Consider the following 20,694-nt stretch of genomic DNA (forward strand, 5'->3'; position numbering starts at 1 on the left):
TTCAAGTGACGGGTGGCAACCCTACCTAAATGTCTTCCAAATGAATCATGTAACTTAGCATTCTTAGCTTGACAGTTAAGTTTAACGGGACACAGCTTTATAGCTTGACAGATAGCTAGTTTGATAACTGAATAATGACTTTTGTCTAACATAGTTATTTTATGTTCAGCCTGCTAGCTAAAATCAACTTTACAGCCTCACTCAACATTAGCAGGACAAACCTAGCTGCTCTAAGCTAGCTTATGTTTTATCTGCACTACATACCACTTTCTTGATGGTTTTTTGTTTTTGTTTTTTCCCCCTTTCATTTCTTACTCCGAGATAGATAGCTTCTCTTCATTTTGATAGACTTGCTCTGAGGTTTGTTTATGTAAGAGCCACACAGACAGGCCCTTAGCTGAGATTCAGACAAGGATCCTTCCAGCTGTGAGGCAACAGCGCTACCAAGCTACCACACTACCGCTTTTTTTTTTTTTTTTTTTAAAGCAAGTCTTTCATAAATGACCTTCAGTTGAAGGTATGGATAGTGGGGAGAAAGGATGGTGTTGTGCTTGGAGCCCACTGCAACTGCACGGCTGGATTTGGTGTGAGCTTTTCTCATGTGTCAGCTGTCTTGGTCGCATGTTTTATGGCATAAATCCGTTTCTCACCTCTCTGGACCTTTACAAATCTGATACAAAGTTGTTCGCCTTTTTTTAATATTCTGGCATCCCGGCGCACAATAGCTATCAGGCATAATTTCTACCGTTTACCGCCGCAGAAATTAAAGCACGCTAGGAATTCTGACGTCACGGTCCAGAGCTCTACTGTATAGTCCGCAGAAGTCTCAGTTGTGTTAAGTTTGAGCCACAATTTGACTCAAATCACAAAACTGCACCTTGACAACCAACTGAAAATAAATGTCCACAGTAAACTTGGGAGGAGTGGTAACCAATGGTTACAGAGGTGGGCTTGGATCTGGAACCGAGATTAACTACTGTACTTTGGGCAAGGCCCTTAACCCTCTGCCTAAACCCTCTGCTCCTAGAGATGGGTTCAAATCAGAGACCAATTTACCCTTGTAGGATGAATAAAATTTAATACAATCAAAAAAAAAAAAAAGATAGAATTAGATGCAGCTTTTGCGCCAATCAAAAAGCAGCCACTTGGAAAGATATTAAAAATATTTAAACTTTCTTCCTTTAACTCATTATGGGAGAATCCCACCAGCGTACTTATCCTTACCATCTCCCGTCCTCCTGTTTTTAGGACCAAGTCCCTCTCTGTCATGTGCCCGTCTCCCCCTCCCTCCCCCTCTCTCTAACCGACTTCACTTCTCACAGGATCACTGCTACTTTCTGTGCAACAGCAGCACGTCTGCAGAACCATCTGCGTGAGAAAGAACGTGAACAAAAGAGATTGTGGTTTGGTTAAATCTGGGCACATTTGTTCGAGCAAGTGAGTGAGTGTGTGTCGTCACCTGCAGACTGGGGAAAAGATTAATGCTTTCTTTCAGCCTCTGTGGCAGATAGAGCACAAAGAATAATTTGATTTCAGCTCTTGTCTCCTTGCCTTCTTCCCACTCTTCATTTTCTGAACTGCCTGAAAATAGTCGGTCTTCTTTGTTTCCCTCGATGCCACTGCCACTACCAATCTTTTTCCAGAAACTATTCCACTTTTCAAGACCCAAACCTCAAATACGCACACACCACCTCCGGAAAGCATTTGACTCAGAAACACGCATTGTTTTTTCTGCATTTTGGTGTTCAGGTCAGGGGGATGTTGCAAGAGTGTGGCAACAACAAGAAATTGACTCTGACAAACCGCTCAACCTGGATGCAGCAAGCTGTTACCATGCCAACCATACAGGATGTTAGCCCACCTTTTCGATGACGCCAAGATGACGGACGATTTGATGCCACCCTCCCCTAACTCTGGGGGCGAGGTCCTATGTGAGCTGGTCAATAAAGTCTAGAGAAAACACATTGGAGAAAAAATAGTTTAACATTCATGTTCATTAGGGAAACATTAATTAATAACAAAAAACATTATTAATCAGCAGCCTGAAGATGCATGCACAGGAAGCAGCATCTGCAGCTTAATGGGAAGAAGGAACTGTGAGAGCCTCGTGTCGCGCTTTTGTCTTCATTATGGGTGTAAAAGAGCAGAGCAGGAGGTATTGTGCCTCCCATGCATTGATACACAAACCACTCCCACAGACAGTCATGATGAGTACACACACACACACACACACACACACACACACACACACACACGCATACACACGCACACACAAAAAGGGATGTTGAGACGTTTTGAGAATTTTTTCAGGAAACCAAAAGACTGAAACCTGAAAGTGGCGCCAACATGTGATTGTGAATTCAGCTTTACTTTCACTTTAACTGCAGATTGTAATGGAAGGTGCTCCCACATGTTTTATGATGAATGAGGGCTCCAGATCCTTACGAGCACAAACTATTATTTTGGCAAAATTGCATTTGAAACTTCTGGAAGAATGTTCTGGAAGATCGAAGTTTGACAACAAAGCAGAGCATTTCACCGCTTTCTTTCTTCAGCAAAAACTGAACAGAAAATCAGCACAAACACCTCATTCCAACAGAGAGGCACAAAGGTGGAGGGATAGTGATTTGGGCTTGCAGTCAAAGGATCTGGACACTTTGATGTCACTGAATCGAGCATGAACTTCTCTGTATACATCTTCAGTTGAAGGCATGGACATCTACACTCAACACATAAAGCTTGGCTTTATGTGTTGTAAACAAGTACAAGTAAATATTCAAGGTGTTGCAACAGCTCACATTGCTAATCCCAACACACAACAGACTGGTTTGTGTTAAGTTAGATCCCGATAACAAACAATGTGTGTTTGAGCGAGGGTGGACTCAGTTGTTGTAGTAGCTCAAGTGTTCCGACTGAACAATCACAGGAGAGTACCCCGTAGGGGTAAATAGTGCGTAACCATGGAAAACACGTTTCCATGATACCCTGTCATCAGTGAAGCACTCCACCATCCAGAATATCTCATGTACATCTGTCATTGAGCCCCCTCTAAGTGTGTGTGTGTATGTGTGTGTGTGTGTACCCCTGAAAGTAGGTTTACTTTTGCTTTTACTGAGTAGATGTTCAGAACACTCTGTCAGAAGGCACGTTTACAACCAAATCTCTGGGTTCAGCTCGAGTGTATGTGTGTTTGCAGGGTTGATCTCATGGCTCGAGTGCCTGTGCTGTGTATGTTTACGAGTGTGAGTGTATTAGCACGTGCCTGACCGCTGGCTGCACCCATGATTGGGAGCAGATGGGGACTGTCAGAGAGAGAGAGGGAGAGAGCAAGCGAGAGAGAGGGGGGAGAGAGAGAGAGCGAGAGAGTGTGTGTGTGTGTGTATGTGTGTGTGTGTGTGTGTGTGTGTTAGGAGGGAGAGGGTAGGAGGGAGAAAAGGAGGGGTGGGTGCTCTAGTTTAGGTGATGTATGGACTCTCACACACTAACAAAGACCCTCTTTCAACTAATGTGTTTCCTATTAATTGGAAGAAGAGAAAAATAGAGGGGAAGAATGACTGCTATGGCGAAGAAAATTCATAGCTCAGCTGCAATAAAAACTGCAACTGCAACCTGACTCAATATTTTAGTGTAAAAGTTGGACAGGGGAACAAAAAGTCATATTCAGTTAATTAAGGGCCGTGTGCTAGCAGAGACAAGGGAACCTTCAGTGAGATCGTCCCTGTTGTGTGTGCTCACTTTGACAAAGCTATGAAAACCAGAGAAAACCAGAGAATAAAACAATATTTAAAAAAAGGCATGTGATACAGCTCATAAGGGTGGCAAGTCTTGAATATAAAAGCAGTGAGAATGAGCTTCAGATTTAATAGAAAAATATTAGAACTGTAGAAATGTTAAGCTCGCGGCACCCCAAGGCCTTTCTACAGTCTGCTCTGCTGAGACGCGACTCTCGTCTCCTCGCACTCGAGGTACTGTCAACAGTAAAATGAATAAACACAATCTCAAACTGTTCTGTATCAATGTTTACAAGCATGTCTTTTGTTGATGCACTTCAGCAACCCAATAAACATCTTCCGCATGTAAAAGCTGAAGTTGAAGTGAGCATCAGCTAGCCATTTCCAGCCATTTCAGTCTTATGTAGGGAGTCTATACATAAGATTTGCATCCATAATACCTCTAAACAGTTTGTATGATAAAGAAACACATCATGAGCATATCGCGTCCTTGGAAACAAGACATATTTGTCGGTAGTGTCTTGTGTCTTTCTGCTGGTTCTCCTTGTGTGTGTGTGTGTGTGTGTGTGTGTGTGTGTGTGTGTGTGTGTGTGTGTGTTCCAGAAATCCAGCCATACATGTTGAAACCAGAGAATGAATGTCATCAACCAGAATAAGTGTAACACCAAAGAGCTAAAGCAGGATTAGTTTTGCAACAGGTAAAGTGTATAGGAGGGTGATAAAAGAAAACAAGGTTGCTTGTATGTGTAATTATATGTTTCTGTGCAGTTTTATGGTCCAGTGATTCATCTTCACTGTTGTCTGCTGAAGTCTGTCTTCAGGTAAAAGGCGGGCTACATCCTGGAGATGTTGCCAGTCCATTGAGGCCACGTGTACACATGCAAGTACACATACACACTCATACTCATTCCTACGGTCAATTCAGAATCCAGTTAGCCAGCCGTGCGTGTTCTTAGACTACTGGAGGAAACAAGCACAGGGAGAACATGCAAATGCCACACAGACACGCCATTAGCTGAGATTCAGACAAGGATCCTTCCGGCTGTGAGGCAACAGCGCTAACCACCAAGCTACCACACTGCCACTTGATCAAATTTAGAAACGCATATTACTGTAGCTCCAGGTGAAATTTTTTTTTCGACAGATTTTTGTCACTCATTTTGCCCACATAGTGTTGGGATAAAAAAGCAAAACCCAACAACAGTGCTGTAGTCAGGTATTCACGGTAAATGCAGCGAGGGGGAAAGCTTGGACAGCATTATTACTTATTTATTAAGGCAATCTGATCTGAAGCCAAATGGACCCATAGTTTCTGTGCATCTGCCCATCAATGGAACAGCAGCGGTGCAGACTTGTGCCATGTCAGAAAGCATATGTATACCTGCATGCAACAGTCTGATTTAGCAATATTGTCACAGAGAAGCACCAGGTGAATGGAAATCAGTGCATGTCTGAAAGAGGCTTTATATTATGCAAGTTTTTTTTGTTTGATTTTTGTTAAAGGCATTTCTGCTTTTCACATCCACACAGGCTAAAGGGACTTTCAGAGAACCTGATTTAACTCAATGGTCTGTTTGTTATGACTTCTGAGGTTTCTCCCCCTTTTTCTGTGTTACATGATACCATATAACTCACAAATAATGTTTGCTGGGCATTTTATCCGTCTTCCCAAATATGACCAAATTATACCATGAAACTCATTTAAAATAACCCTGAATCATATCTGCTAAAAGAAAAGTGTTAAAAATTAAAAATATTGAATGCCTGACGCTCACAGGCTTGTGACCAAAATAACAAAAACAAAACAAAATACCCAAATGACGGCTCAAAAATTAAAACTGTGTGGAGTCCACGTGTCTTTCACTTTTATTAGATGAACATGGACCATCCACACTCATGACAATAACTATAATAACAGTTATTTATTAATCTGCACTATGTACATACATATTTATATATAAACTTTATTTGCAGACACTGGGTCCAGAATACAAAACGATCCCAAATGGGTTTTCACTACAGAAGTTAGTAAGATTTGTGGATCAAACATGCAAGCTTCTTCAAGGACAAAATGTATTTGTGCTTTTGTATGAGACAGGGTCAGTTTGATAAAATCCACATAATGATCAAAGTGAATAACCAACTTCAAAAACTCCATGTGTCAAACACAGCTGGTCAGTGTGTCACAGGTCTGTTTTTTTAATTATTATTTTCCATTCTAAGCATCATGTCTTATTAATTTAACATTTTAAGTAGCCCATTGTAAAGACTGTATCCTCTACCTGCATCCTCTATTCTCTCAAAAAAGAGGTAGCCAGAAAGAGCAAACACTATTTGTGCAGTATTTGATTTATTTTTCATCTGTTCCTGCTATAAAGAATATGAATGATAAGAAAACTGTTGAGTAAAGCCTCGGAGGAGAGGATATGATTGTGGATCCATTTTGATTGGCTTATTTTTACTCTTCAACAAATCGTTCCTAAACTGATTCTTACGGCACAATTTTCTATCATTGTAGTCTGAATAAGGAACACAATTTACATCTATAGTTTCTGTAACTTATTTTTCTTGGTGTTGAGACCCATAAAACTGAGATTAAGACTTCAAAAATGAGGAGTAGTGTAAAGAATAAAAATAGGGAGAAAAAGACCAATATTATAAGATGAAGATCCATACTAACCCGTGTACCCCATTGGTTTTGGCTCTTAAGTTGAAGCTAACCACAACACTTCAGTGCTGTATGACAACTGTGGCTTTATTGAGCTTCTGCATGGTCTTGCAAAGCATTTATCTCACTTAATCTGAGTTTAAGAGAATCAGACTGGTGGTGTTTATGAGACAACAGTGTAGTTGCATGCAGTGCACTAACAGCCCTGATAAGGTAAAAATGGTAAAACGATGCACATCCCTTCCCTGTCACGCCCAGCTGAACCAGGAAGAAAACTGAGACATCCAGCTTCTAAAAATTGTCCTTCTAAAAATGTCCATTAAAATCTACGAGACTTTTCTAAAGAACAACAAAGAGACATTGAGTGTTTAAGAGGTTCTGTGCTTTCCTGTCAGAGCTTATGTGGCAAACCTCATCACTGGCACACGATAAAATCAAAACTATGAATGTCTATATACTTAGTAGTTATAAACAGTATTAGCTATAATAAGTTGTCATATTATTGTGCAAAGAAGAAAATATTTAAAAAACCCTATGAAACATAAAGCGTGGACTAAAACTGCACATAAGCCTGAAACTCCCACAAGCCAGTCAGAACTGAAGAGGTGATCTCTTCAAGAATCAAGAAAAGAAGTCCAGTTGCTTTCTATTAAAGGACGTTTAACGATTAAAACAAACGACAATGCTGATGACTTTCACAAGGGTGCATTCAGACTTGTAGAAAAGGGTTAAGTGAGGAATCTATGCTGCCCACAATATGCAGATTTCCATCATCAGGGGTCTGGAAAGTTTTACGGGGCTTCAAACATGATGCAGGTCTTTATTACAAGAAAAGGTACGTGAACAAGAACTGTCAGGAACTTGTGTAAATCTGGAAACACATCCCTCCCTTGGGTTAGGTACTTCATCGTCGGCACAAAAAACTGCTGTATGGAGGGTGTGTGTTGATTTGGTGTCTCAATGTTCCCTTTGAATACAAGTCATCTCTTTTCATTCACTGCCACCATTACAATGTATGCAATCAGAAATTTCATTCCAGTTAGTTTTTCCTTCTTTTATTTAGTGGCGGTAGTCAAACAGAGAAAGTAATGCACTAACACCACCAAGTGGTGTGGAGTGGTAGGTTGCTGATTCCCGGTCTGTCAGAAAATAAAGACAACATGGCTGAAAGGACTGAGGAGAAGGTTGTCCTCTTAGTTTTACACCAGGCCCTCGCTAATGAAGACCCACCTAATGTTATTGGAAAAGTGACTATATGGGATTTTAATTATAGCGTTTTAAAGAAATACAACTGGACTTCTTTTCTTGGTTGTGATGGTCTGAACAACACTATAAATATTAAACAGGGAAAAGCGACATTAAAGAGAGGATGAGGCTTCGAGTGTCTGCAATCCAACACTCCCGGTGCAGGTTTAACTCCCCTCTCCAGGCAATTCTAGTACCATAAACGCCTTGATTCATGTACCCAAAGCACCTCACATGTTGACCGCAAAAGGATGGTCGGCTCAGTCATTTACAATGACTCAAAAGAGTGAACGTCCCTACAACGTCTTACAGGTGTAAAATCTTGTTTTGCGACCTACAATAACAATAAAGGCATTTAATTCTATTCTCAACCTCCCCAGCAGTCAGGAGGAACTAAAGAAGTCTTTCAGATGAGATGTGAAACATCTTCAGGATGCAACAAAGGAAGTCCAGGATTACCATGACGTAGAGGAACGAGAATCTACACAAGCTAAAACAGTTCAGATCAGATGGTGCTGCAGTAAGGTACAATACAAAATAAATAATGTCTTTTGAATACCTAAGCAAGTAACATATTCATGGAGATCCCAATATTAATAATATAAAATGATGACCTGTGGATTGCCACATGGATTGTTTACCTGAAAGATTGCCTTCAGAAAACATATTTTATGAGATGTCTTAATGTGCAAAATAGAGACAAGAGATTCAGTCAGATCCACAAGTGGCTTCATGATGAACTTCATTCATTGTTTTTTGCTTTTTTTATTCATTATTTTTAATTGAACAATGTATTTTTTTATTTGTTATGTAACCTAGTACACATGACAGCAGTTACGAACACATAAGAGTACATTGTGCAAGTGTGTGTTTGTGTACTCCGCGTGATTTTGCTCTCACACTGGAGTAAAACAAGGGCCAAGCTTCATCTTGGCACCTCGCATCCCCTTAAACAAATCAAACCATAGAGGCCAATAAAAAAAAGGTCTGCCTCCACAGACAAGGGAGTACCAAAGAGGGGAGCCATTAACAACTACCCTGCACAAGAATGAGTGCCGCTATTCACTTGGAACAAAAAGTGCCAGTCTCCATCAACTCCACCTCCTTTTCAGTGCTGTTAAATGCTGCATTAGTATTATATCATTCTTAAACATGCAATGGCAACAAATTACTTCTTAGTTCAATGACAAATTGAGAGTGAACTTTCCATCTTTAGACCAATTACAGCTATCACGGCACAGAGGCTTGCTGCTTCAAACTACACCCTTCAGAGACGGATTAGAGTGGGTGGTGGATGAAGAAAAAGCAGAGAAAGCGTCTAGCTTTGGGCAGAAATAGGCCAAGCAGGTCTAAAACTAAAACTCATCCAACCATCTAGGGTTGTCTGTGTTGCTGGCTGGCATCAAACTTAAATTTACATATTAAAAAGAAATAAAGAAAGACAGAATGAAATGGGCACTCACATCATTTCCATGAAGGTGGAAAAATACCAAACTCTACACTACATTGCACTGTGCTGCAAGGGAAAGTCTGAAGCATTTAATCAAGCACAACCTTAATAATTAATATGGAGTACTACACCTTAATTAACTTGTAGGACAGACAAGCAAAAAAAAAAAAAATGCAACCATTCGTTCCATGAGGTGAAAGTAATGCAAGAGAACATTTGGGGATCAAAACAGAGAATAATTGGTATAACCAAGACTACAATCAAGACATTTTTCTTTTTATTGTCATTTCTCATATATAACTTTGAGGCCTGTAGCTAAACAATCAAATCCCAACCCTAAATATTGATTGCAATTTTTTTTTGACACCATCAAAAAGGCATTCAACAACATTTTTTTAAAAAGCAACACAAATCAGCAATAAAAGTATATTTCTATGCCTCTGTTCAGCTCCAGTTGGTGATATGCTGGTATTTCAGTAAATTACTGTATGACGTTCCCATGAAAACAGATGAGGGTCTTTTTCACTGTAAAAAATGTGAGGTACTCAGAAGATCATTATAAAGCTTTGCTGAGTTATAATCTTTCCACGGTGGAGTGTTAACAACTCCTGTGACTTTGATTTAAGCTGAGCCACCTGCTAAACATGTGTGGAGAGCAGATGAAGAGTAGAGAGCCTGTGCGAAAGCGCTCCCATGTGCTTGCAATGTTGCAGAACCCACTGACACCCTAATGGGGGTCAGTAAACGTTGCACATCGTTAGTCGCCTTCAGCTAAACTGGAAAGAAAAGTACCACAGAGAACACGGGCACAAACTTTCCAACAGTGTTGTGGAGAACCACTCCAGGTCTGATCATGGTTAATGGGTTCAGTATGATGCAGAAGAACCTAAACGCTGAACAGAACTAGATTCAATGAAACACCTCATTGGAGGACATGAATTATATAGCAGCTATAAATGATCATGACACAGAGGATCATTTGAGTTTACTAACAATGAACCAATGCAACAAGGCTGTCGTACCCGAGAGCACTGAATGAAGCTTTGGTAAAAAAAAACTAAAAAGACTGATCATCCCAATGTGTAAAGAAAAAGTCATAAAACTAAACAAAACAAAACAACAAACAAAAATTCAGTAAAATCAGACCAAAAAACGAAAGTCTTTTATTTAAAAATGAACAGAAAAATTAGACTTTTCATTCGTATTAGTGGAACAGTTCAATCAGTAAGACACATCCATCTTTAACCACACTCTTAATTGTTAATCCCCAAGGCAAAAATTCTCCAATCTCCACATTACAGCAAAGGTAATCACTTTAAATGCACATCCATCTGCAAATGTTTTAATGCATCAATACGAGTTTAAAGGGAGCGTAATTGTATCCATTATGAAGATGCATTAATTAAATGGCAGACTTTGACTGTGGTAGTTTTATCTTGGTTGACTAAATAAAACTCCATTATGCGGGCCTCTCCTGCAGAAGCTTTATATTCTTAGAAGCAAATACCACAGAGAGAATACTCTCACACTACAACCATAAGGGGAAAAAAAAAAATAGAACTTGGAAAAAAAAATGTTTAGGAGTAAGTGTCAGTGACTCATCTTTACTTCTGCCCCTCTCTTCCAAAATCGGAGTGAAAGCTTTGCACTGTCCATTTTTCATGTACAGCAAATGCAACCTGATGTGCAGTTGGGTGGAGATAAAGACCTGGAAGCTGGATAATCCTACTCTGATCCTGGTCTGTGATGTCAGTGAATATTAAGAGCTCACTGAATGATGTATTTTCAGACCTCAGTGACAGGACTGAGTTATGTTGGAGTTTTTAAGTTGGGAGTCACTTTAGACAGTCCAATGTCTGCCCTCAAGCACAGAAGTAGTTTTTCATAAGATATCCCCTTTAATTTAGTGGTGTATGGATTTTACTAGAGAATTACCTTGTTGGTCTTATTCAGTGGTGGACAGTAACGGAGTAAATTTACTTGAGTACTGTACTTAAGTACATATCCAGAGGATTTGTACTTTTACTTGAGTATTAGATTTCTTTGGTACTTATTACTCTTACTTGAATACATTTCCAAGACAAATATTTTTACTTTTACTCAAGTAAATTTCTAGGAAGGCTGAAAAGTACTCGTTACTTTCAGGTCTGCTCTTTTTTCTTCTTCCCTAAAATCCTATTTTTAGACGGATATTGGGAGACAGACAAGACAGACATGGGGAGACAGTTTGTTCTGCTCTATATTGCTATATTGTACTGGTACATGTCCTTCCTGTAAAGTTAAGTGACTTCAACATTGAGTTATTGAAAGCAGAGATGTAGTTTTTTGTAAAGCAGTGGTCTTTGAGGGGGATCCAGACTTAGTTGGATGGTGCAGGTTCATTTGGTTTCAGTTCATGATTGTTAATAAACTCTGCATCATCTGCTGTCCTCTTATGATCCCATTCATTTGATTTGTTTTTGGTGTTTCTGCAGGTTTTATATAACATTGTGGTTCTAAAAGCAGCACATCAGTGCAGCTGGTTTCAAAGAGTTAATTCTCAGAAACAAGAGTTAAAAGATCCTTAAATTAATTTAGAAAAAATATAGTAATTTACTGATGTGGAAAATAAGAAATGTACTCTTACTTTTACTTTTACTTAAAGTAAATTTAAAAGCATTTACTTTTGGATACTTAAGTAGCTTTAAAAGCAAGTACTTTTCTACTCTTACTCGAGTAATATTTTGACTGAGCTACTTTTACTTGTAACGGAGTAAATTTTGACCAGTAGTATTTGTACTCTTACTTAAGTACTGGGGTCGAGTACTCTGTCCACCTCTGGTCTTATTTGATAAAATGTTGGGGTTTTTTTTGTTTGTTTTTAACAAAGTGATCATTAACTGTGACCTAAGGGTGACTGGGTAATCTTTCACAGACTTTTGACTATGAAACTCATCACAGCATAAGTTCACCACTGACTTAGTGATCATCACTGCTGTTTGTTCACTGAAGTAGGGTTGTGGCTAAACATTTTTGCAGAGATAAAAAGTCTGATTTTTGTGAACTTTGCTGCATTAATATTATTGGATTGTGTTCTTCACATGTTTCCATGGTAAACTGAAGTTTATTACAGGCATTTCATGAGTTTCAAGGGCTTTTATTGGCAAATTGATGTATTTGCCGATCTCTTCAAGTTACCGTAGTATTTTGTGTCAACCCTCCTTCAAACCTTCTGTAATTCACTGTGACACACTGAATATCAATTTCAGGTTAAATCCTAGCTGACAAAGATCGGTTCTACCTTTACTAGTGCCGTGAGTTGATAGGAGTTTGTAATTTTCTGCTTGTTCACTAACTCTTGAAAACTGACCTGAGTTATTTGATGGGATTAAGATCAGAGGAGTTTCCTGACCACAGATCTTTCAATGACATTAAATACCTCCAAGCCACTTTATCACTTTTACCTTGCGAGATGGTGCTCTACCATGGTAGCTAAACTAGTCATCCTAATTATTTTACTCTTCGATAGAAAGAATTAGTCTGTTCTACGAAAGCAAATTTTTGCAAAGGTAGTAGGATGGCCAGGCTACCATCACACTGAAAAATGTAAAGATCTTCACTGAATTTCTCCTGGATCGTTAGGAGAAATTGCTCTTCGTTATTCATGGCAGTGTTTTTAGGCATTATTATAAGTGAAATGACTCCCATCTATCAATAATCATTACCTGCTCATTCCTATTCAGGATCACAGGGGTCGAATGGAGCATATTCAATCTCTCTTTGGACTAAATGTAGGGGTACACCCTGGATATGTCACCAGTCCATCACAGGAACACATATAGACAAACAACCACAAACACACACTCATATGCACATTTTGCACAAAGAGGCAAACATTTTCTTATAAACCAGGAGGGGGGGGGGCACCAGAAATGTTTGGGAACCACCAAGTTATCCTAAAATACATGTCTCTGGACTTTCAGGAAAAATTATTTTCTGAATTTCTAGTTGTTTAGCATAACACTGGTACAAAGTTACTTCCTCCAATTAGCACCATGAGATATGACAAATTTGGATCTGCAGCCAGGAAACTCTCCCATTGAGAACCTGAGGTAAATCCTCATAAAGTGGGTGGATAAGCAGGAAATTACAGATTGCGATCAAGTCAGGGCACTAACACGGCGAGAATGGATCTCCATCAGTCAACATTTGGCCCATAAATTGATATCCAGCATATCAGATTGACCTGCAGGGGTTTCAAAGAACAGTCAACACTAAGAATATTTAGTATTTATTCTTCATAATACAATAGAAATGTGAAAATCGTGAGAATTGTTTAAGAGTACAGATCATCTTGCAAAATATCAAACCTAGTGTAGTGTTTCCTTTCCTCTATAATGAATCTGTAGAAGTAGCAGTAGTCAAACTAAATATACCACTCCAAGTCTGCAGAGTTATTTCTTTTGAATTTAATATTTAAAGTACCTTTCACTAATAATCTGAGACTCTACCCACAGCTTTGTGCCTAACTTGTGAAAAATTAGTTGGTGAGAGCAAGAGGCAGGAGGAGGACTTGGAGCACTTTTCCCCTCCAGAATTTCCTGAAATGGACATTTGCGTGTTGGAGGAGCGTGGTGAGCCACTGGCCAGAGCCCCGATAATAGTCTGAGCCAGAACTCTCACAGCTGAAACAAAGCATGGGCAGCAGGGGAGAGGAAGCCTCTACGAGCCTCACATGAACATCATTTGAGGGGAAATTGTAGCCAGTAGTTGTAATGAGTCGTCTCGGGAGAGGCAGTCCAACTCTCTGCTTATAGGTATAAGCCAAGAGTTTGGTTATCTCTTCCAACTTGAGGGCCACAACACCTTTCTTGACAGTTTTCTGGATATTTTTAATGCAGTAGTGTAAATGGGTACTAAACAGTGGACTGTTTTTAATACATATTAAGAAGTACTCCATCAGACAAAAACATAGGAAAACATTTGAAATAATGGTGCTGACATACCCAATAAATCTTAATGCTAAATGTCAGTGCATAACCGACTTGCAATTAATACTACTTGCTCTAATTTCTATTCAATCACAACACTAATTACTTTTTTTAATTATTAGTATAGCACTTTTTAAGACGGTCAAAACAAAATAATTGTGGATATGTAAGAATAATTACAACACAGTCAAAAAAAGGAAAACAAATCCACCATGCCCACCGTTTTCCCTCATATACAGTTTTTCAGCAGGAGACAGAAAATACAACCAGAAAATTCCTGCTGTTGGCCCTTACTTTGTGTGTTGGGTTGTTCATAAAAGGAAGTGTCTCACAGGTATGACGTGAGGTAGCTAAAGTCAGACTCTCTGCACACCCAGCATTGCCAAGATTTACCGTACAAACCCAAACTAAGCCACACCATTCAGGGGGAAGGCATCTTAAATGTCAATAGAAAGACTTGCTTCTATTTAAATGTGTTTGAGTGTACTGTAAGTGAAATGTGAGAATGTATATTGTGGGACTCACAATCATTTATCAGTGTGATCTTGGTGAGAGAATACCTAATTATCATCCCCGTCCACCTTCCTCCTCACACTCTTGTTCTCCTTGGTGTCGGTGAGAAGGAAGACTAACTACATAAATACCCTCCTCCCTATATTTATTTGCTCAGAGTCCAAAAACTGCACAGCACAAGGGAAAAAAAGAAATAAACGTGTAAGTGGGAGGGGTGGAGGGACAGGAGAAAAGGAGGAGAGATGGGAGGAAGGTGCCCAAACATGCAATGCAGATTCAGCTCCACACACGTGTGTGAGGACTTCACGCATGCGTCTCTCTCTCACACACACACACACACACACACACACACACACCTGTGTAAAATCAAATTAGCTGCCCGCCTGCCATCCATCACTCCCACATACAAAAGTGCATACAGGAGATGTGCATGGCAATATGCATAACCACTCATAAACAAGCACACAGAGCACCCAGCACACCTTGAAAACCAGGAAACTGCACGCAGGAGGCAGCGTTCTCTCATTACACACAATCACACATCAACTTTCACTCGCTTCTGTGCACTTTACCATCAGCTATCAACCGCATTTGTGGGATTTGCTTATCTGCTCTGGTGCCGACTGCTCTGTATGTTCTGCAAACTTACACCGGCAACAGAGAAAAATCAACAATTCAATGATAACACAATAAGGGGGGGAAAACATTCCCTGGCAGCTTTAAATATTTAAACCAGAGGAATTATTTTCTCCTAATATCAATCTTCTTTCCTATTGAGGGGGATGCTGCCCAAATCCAACTGCGTGTTTGTATGTGCATTTGCAGACCCAATTGCTGCCCGTTATTTTGAAGATGACACACGTCAGTGGGGTGCTCCTTATCAAATGGGATGCACGGCAAGTGATGTGTTTTTTTTTTTTAATCTAATGTGCCGTCTTGTGGGTGAAGTAATAGGCTGGAAAAACGTGAAAATGTAGGTTGTGATGAGGTGAAGAAAAGAGAGGAGAAAGGAGAAGATTTAGGGAGGCAGGACAAAGTTGATGTGTACTCCATATATTTTAAAGCCATATGGTGCCCATGCTCTGTGCAGCAGGCGCACAGCAGCACAGCCCTCATCCACTCCTCCATCCAGTCAGCCTCTCGGCTCCCGGTGTTTTCCCTCCCTCTCTCTGGCTTTGTGTTTTTAACTCAATAACTTCCACAGCCTTTTTTTTTCCCTTTTCATACCTTCAACAACAGAAAAAGAACCTTCTGTGACCACTCATCCTTGACAGGTGCTTTCTCTCTGCTCCTCTCCCCGCAAAATGCGGTGGTCACCCCTCAACTCATGAAGGCTTTCTTCAAATCGCATTAAAATCTGAAAGCTGATGGAGCTCTCTGTATGTGCCAACTCACTGATCACAAGCGTTGTGACCGTGTTTGCATGTGCAGCTCAAAGTCACTGTAGGACTGCTCTGTTCTTACTAAACCAATCACAAGTCAATAGCAGTAACAATTTAACAGCAAATCCATGACAGAGTACAGCTATGAAGTGTTTATGTTCACTCAGGCAGCAACAAACCAGTGAGCAACTGGACGGCTCTTTCAGCTGGCTCATCAAACCATTAAAAATCAGCATCACACACTCAAACACACAGACGCGTTTGCACAGCCACTGGATGTGTAAAGAGAGAAACCATTAGCAGTTAAAGTTGAATCTCCCCACCTCAGTCAGAGCCACAGATATATGTCTATTTATACATTCACCCATCTTTGGGGTTTTTTTTCTTCGCTAACAGACTAGTTTTGTGCACAACAATCCTGCATTCCTCCAGCTTTTCTCTACCCATGTCTTTTTCCTCCACTGCTGACTCTCAGCCGCCCCCCCCCAGAAGTCTCCTCCTACTCTATACCCTTCCCCCTCTCTTTCCCTTCACTGTGCCGCCCTTCTTCCCTCCTTACCTCTCCCTCACCAGGCAACATGCAGCAAGGAACAAATTCATTGGGGGGTAGGAAAGACAGCAGAGAGAAAAGGAGCTGGAGACAGTGTGGTGGGGGGTGGGGTGAAAAAGAGAGATAGTTGGAGCTGACAGAGCAACACAAGAATGAATGACAAACTAACAAGGAGTGAAGGGAGAGGGAAACTGGGTAAGCAAGATAGAGATAGATTGTGGGGGTAGGGGGTGGTGGTGCTGAACAGGAAGAGGAAGGAGGAGGCTCGCTCTCCATACAGAAATGAGCGTTCCTTTCCATGGCTCCTGCGAGGTCAAAAGTTTACAGTGGTTTTAATTTCACCTTTCTTCAGCCAATCAGAACACAGCTACAGCTACTGGGGGAACTTTGACCCACTCTGAGAATGTGCTCCTCCACCAACTATCTGCATTTCTATCCCTTTATGTTGTTTTTTTTTATTTTACTTTCATTCCTGCCCCTTCAAGCCCCCCCCAAAAGAAAAATGATTATTATTTTCTTTTCTGTTACATTTCAGTATTTATTCTCCTCTCTCCAAAACAGATACCACCTTGATAGCATGTGACTTGGAAACCACAAGAAATGGGCAAGTTACATCACAATACCAAGGCAACAGTCTAGGTTGAGGTTGTAAAAAAAAAAAAAAAAAGTGCATACACAAACACTTACAGTGGTGACACACCCAGAATGCTCCCAGAGTGCTGCATGTGTGTATATGTGCAGCGTGCATCCATGTGTCTGTGCGCACACAGGCAGGCATGTGAGCATGGATAAAGTGTGTCTACAAAGGGGGAGGATCAGCTAGATCCTCCCCTTTTTTTTCCGAACAGTTAGATCATAGCATCAGAGAGAGGAGGGGTGGCTCTGCAAACAGAGTGGGAATGGAAGGCAACAGTACCTAGAATGGTTGCAATCCACTTGTGAGGACACTAGACTATAATGTATGCAATCGAGTAGCAGCCGCAACCTCTGAAGAAGCTCCCATTGTTCTATTGTCCAGACATCAAGAGCACAATTGCTTCCAGCCCACTCCTCCGTCCTCCTGACAGTAATAATAAGGCACATGCAGGCGGACCCATGAGTGTACACATCCTTGTAGATGCTCAGATGGTGACATTTCACAAATGCATGCGGATGAAATGTGTGGAAAGGATGGATACGTGATACTTATCTATATATGACTCTGGATGACCGTCTTAACCTAAGTGTTACTTTTCCAAACTGTTCTCCTAACAGCAAATAAAATGTGTCAGCTGGAGTTAGATGAAATACAAGTAATGGTTCTGAACAGTTTTTTCAAATATCTCAAAGATCAAAAGCAACAATAATTTTACCAATCCAGCCAAAAGCTGATATTCTCTTTAAAACGCAGCAGCAATATATTGTTCGTTGTTATACTGACCGACTATGTTTTGTCTTAATCAATCCTACAGTCTCACAAAGGAAAAAAATACAAACAATTACTTCCACCCTTGCTAAACCCACCATACCGTAAACTGGCCTGCGTTGTTGCAGGGTAGAGTACAGAAATCCCTTGAGACCTGTTTGGAATGTCAGGAGTGGATCAGTCGGACTGATATAGTCATGGTGCTACATTAAATGTCAAATAGCAGAGCGATGATGTCACTATACGGTATCAAAATTAGGTATTCAACGACATGCAGTTTCTCCAATACTCAATGGTACTAAAGCACATCATGCAGATTGAAGAAACAAGAAGGGAACAAGTATTTGTGTGTTAGTGTGTGAGGGGATTATCTGCAATAAAATGATAATGGTTTTTAATAGTAATTCATATTCCTAACTCTCGGCTTGTATGTAAAAATTTAAAAAGGTGAAAAAGGGTGTTCTTTCTTTTTCATATGACTTTTGCCCCTAGGCCCCAGCCAGGAGAAGAGGTGGTTTATTGGGGTCAGGATGTGGTTAGTTTCACGTTTCTCTTTGCAGCAAGGTTATGCATACTTGTTAAAGAACAATGCAGAATGATGTGCGTCTAAGGGAAGGTCTGGGGGGGGGGGGGATTTTTTTCATAGTTTTTTTTTGTAAAAATATAGGCCTAATTTATGCATTTAGCACTCGTGTGCGGACACATACACACATATGTATGAGGTGGAAGTAAAGGTAAATGTTACCAACTGCACCACAGCAAGTAAGTGGCTTCAACTCTGTTACTAGAGGTGGAAACCGGCCTGTTACTAGACCCCCTTCTCTACTTACTCTTGTCCTGCCTTCCCCACAGCCACCACACATCCTATTTCATGCTACTCCTTCACACATGCACACACTTATGGAATAATAGGAGTGCTACACTAAGAATAAATATGTAGAAGTAAATTAATTTTCACATACAATTATTTTTTTAGGTGTTTCCATTGCTTATAACTTCACTTATTTATCATTTTATTCCTTTTCATTTCACTGTTTCAGTTTGTCACATAGTTTTATCATTGTCCAGCTGTTTATGCTTTCCCCTATTGTTCTTACCATTTTTCTACTGTTTGTGTTTTAAACATGGAACCTGGTAGACCAGGCCTGGAGGCTGGAGGTACTGACTTTTAAAAAGGTTGCTTGACTAAATTCAGAAGCTGGCAATTGGTATTTTTTAAGTATAGCACAGTTAATAAGGAAATAGCAGCCTTTTCTTTTACCATCTCCTAATGTTTTTTATAAGAAACTGCTAAAGTAATGCAGAAAAATTAAAAGAAAAGGCAATGTAAAAAAGACTAAGGAAAAGTAAAATGAAAAAAAAAGAATGATATCAAATTAGACCTGTCAAGTAATTACATTTTTTATGCAATTAGTGATATGATTGTCTAACTAAATGCAAATGTATTTTCCAAAATGTTGAAACGTTACCGAAACTGAACCATTTTAAATACAAACTTAATTTATATCAACTGAATGTTCCTTTTTTTTATAAGAGTGGCATTATGGGTAAACTTCAGCTTCTAAAAAGTACTTGAGGTACTAAATTTCGGGCTAACCTTGCACATTACCATTGACCTACTACAGATTGTTCAATTAAGCCCAATTCAATCCAGTTTTCTTCAACTTTATCAATTCACAAAGAGAAATTACATTATTGCGTTGTTTTTAACCACTTTGTGCCAAATTTTATCACGTTACATACTGCAAGGATTAGAATTTTTAGTGATGAGGTACCAACTCGCATATATCACCAGCAAGATGTACTACAGTTACTAAATCGGTTTTTCAAACAGCGTAGCACTTGCTCATTATGCTCGGTGCATGTTTTCCTTAAATATTTATGGTATGGTTTGCATGAATATTTGCACTGTGCTTGGAGTTCGTCCAAGGTTCACCTGTCTTTGTTTGTTGAAAATATAAAATATTTACCTCAGTGTAATGCAGATGGAAACAAAACGTACTACTATGCATGGAGCATTACTTGGAGAATTTCAACTGCTGGAGTGCATTTTAAAAATTGCTTCAGATCAGGTGAAACTTCCATAGTTGCCATTTACCAAACCAAAGCAATAGTTATTATCTCAGTATAAAAAGAGTGAGATAAAGTCTGTTGCTGCATTATGTGGAAACAAATACTCTTAATACGGCTATTAACTGGAGGATTCAACAAGATTATGCCCATGTCAAAATATGCTCTGACACATTCAGAGTAGCCGTGGCTACTGAGAGGCCCTCTACTTTCACATCTTATTGCATTTCTGCCTTTCAGGCAGCTAATTGTAGTTTATTGTATATTTGTTATACATTTATTATCATAACACCTACATTTAATAAATTATCAGCTATTAAGTCTAAAAACATTTAATATCAGCAGCAGAACGACAATCACAATAAAAATAAATACACTTATATTGAATACAAGAACGTATGTGCTAGCAGCTAATTAGCAGAAAAGTGTGCAAGCAGACAAATGTTCTAATAGCAGGTAGTCAGTCCTTTATACTGTCAAAACCACTTCATGAAAATATGAATGTATAGTAATCATTATACTGTTACAGTATCCAAATGATTAAAGGTTGTTACATACTCCACAAGAACGGAGAAACTCTTTTTCTGCTGGTTCGTTCTGGCCAGGACATTTCATCGTTGACGAGAAAGTCAAGTGCAAAATTCCTGCAAGTCCTCACTGGAGCCTCCCACTGCAGCAAATTATTAACCACAACACAGAGACATCACATG

General features: G+C 39.7%; 1 protein-coding gene across 2 annotated transcripts in view; it reads right to left on the reverse strand.

Moving 5' to 3' along the window:
• The window catches only part of LOC133456991 (nuclear receptor coactivator 3-like), an 89,490-nt gene that overhangs the window by 39,354 nt on the left and 29,442 nt on the right, over window positions 1-20,694 (reverse strand). For both annotated transcript variants that reach the window (XM_061735771.1, XM_061735772.1), the window contains exon 3: window positions 1,862-1,950. The gene's annotated coding sequence lies outside the window, so the exon portion shown is untranslated. The remainder of the gene's footprint in view (window positions 1-1,861; window positions 1,951-20,694) is intronic.

The sequence above is a fragment of the Cololabis saira genome, chromosome 12 (genome assembly GCF_033807715.1).
Source record: "Cololabis saira isolate AMF1-May2022 chromosome 12, fColSai1.1, whole genome shotgun sequence".
Lineage (NCBI taxonomy): Eukaryota > Metazoa > Chordata > Actinopteri > Beloniformes > Belonidae > Cololabis > Cololabis saira.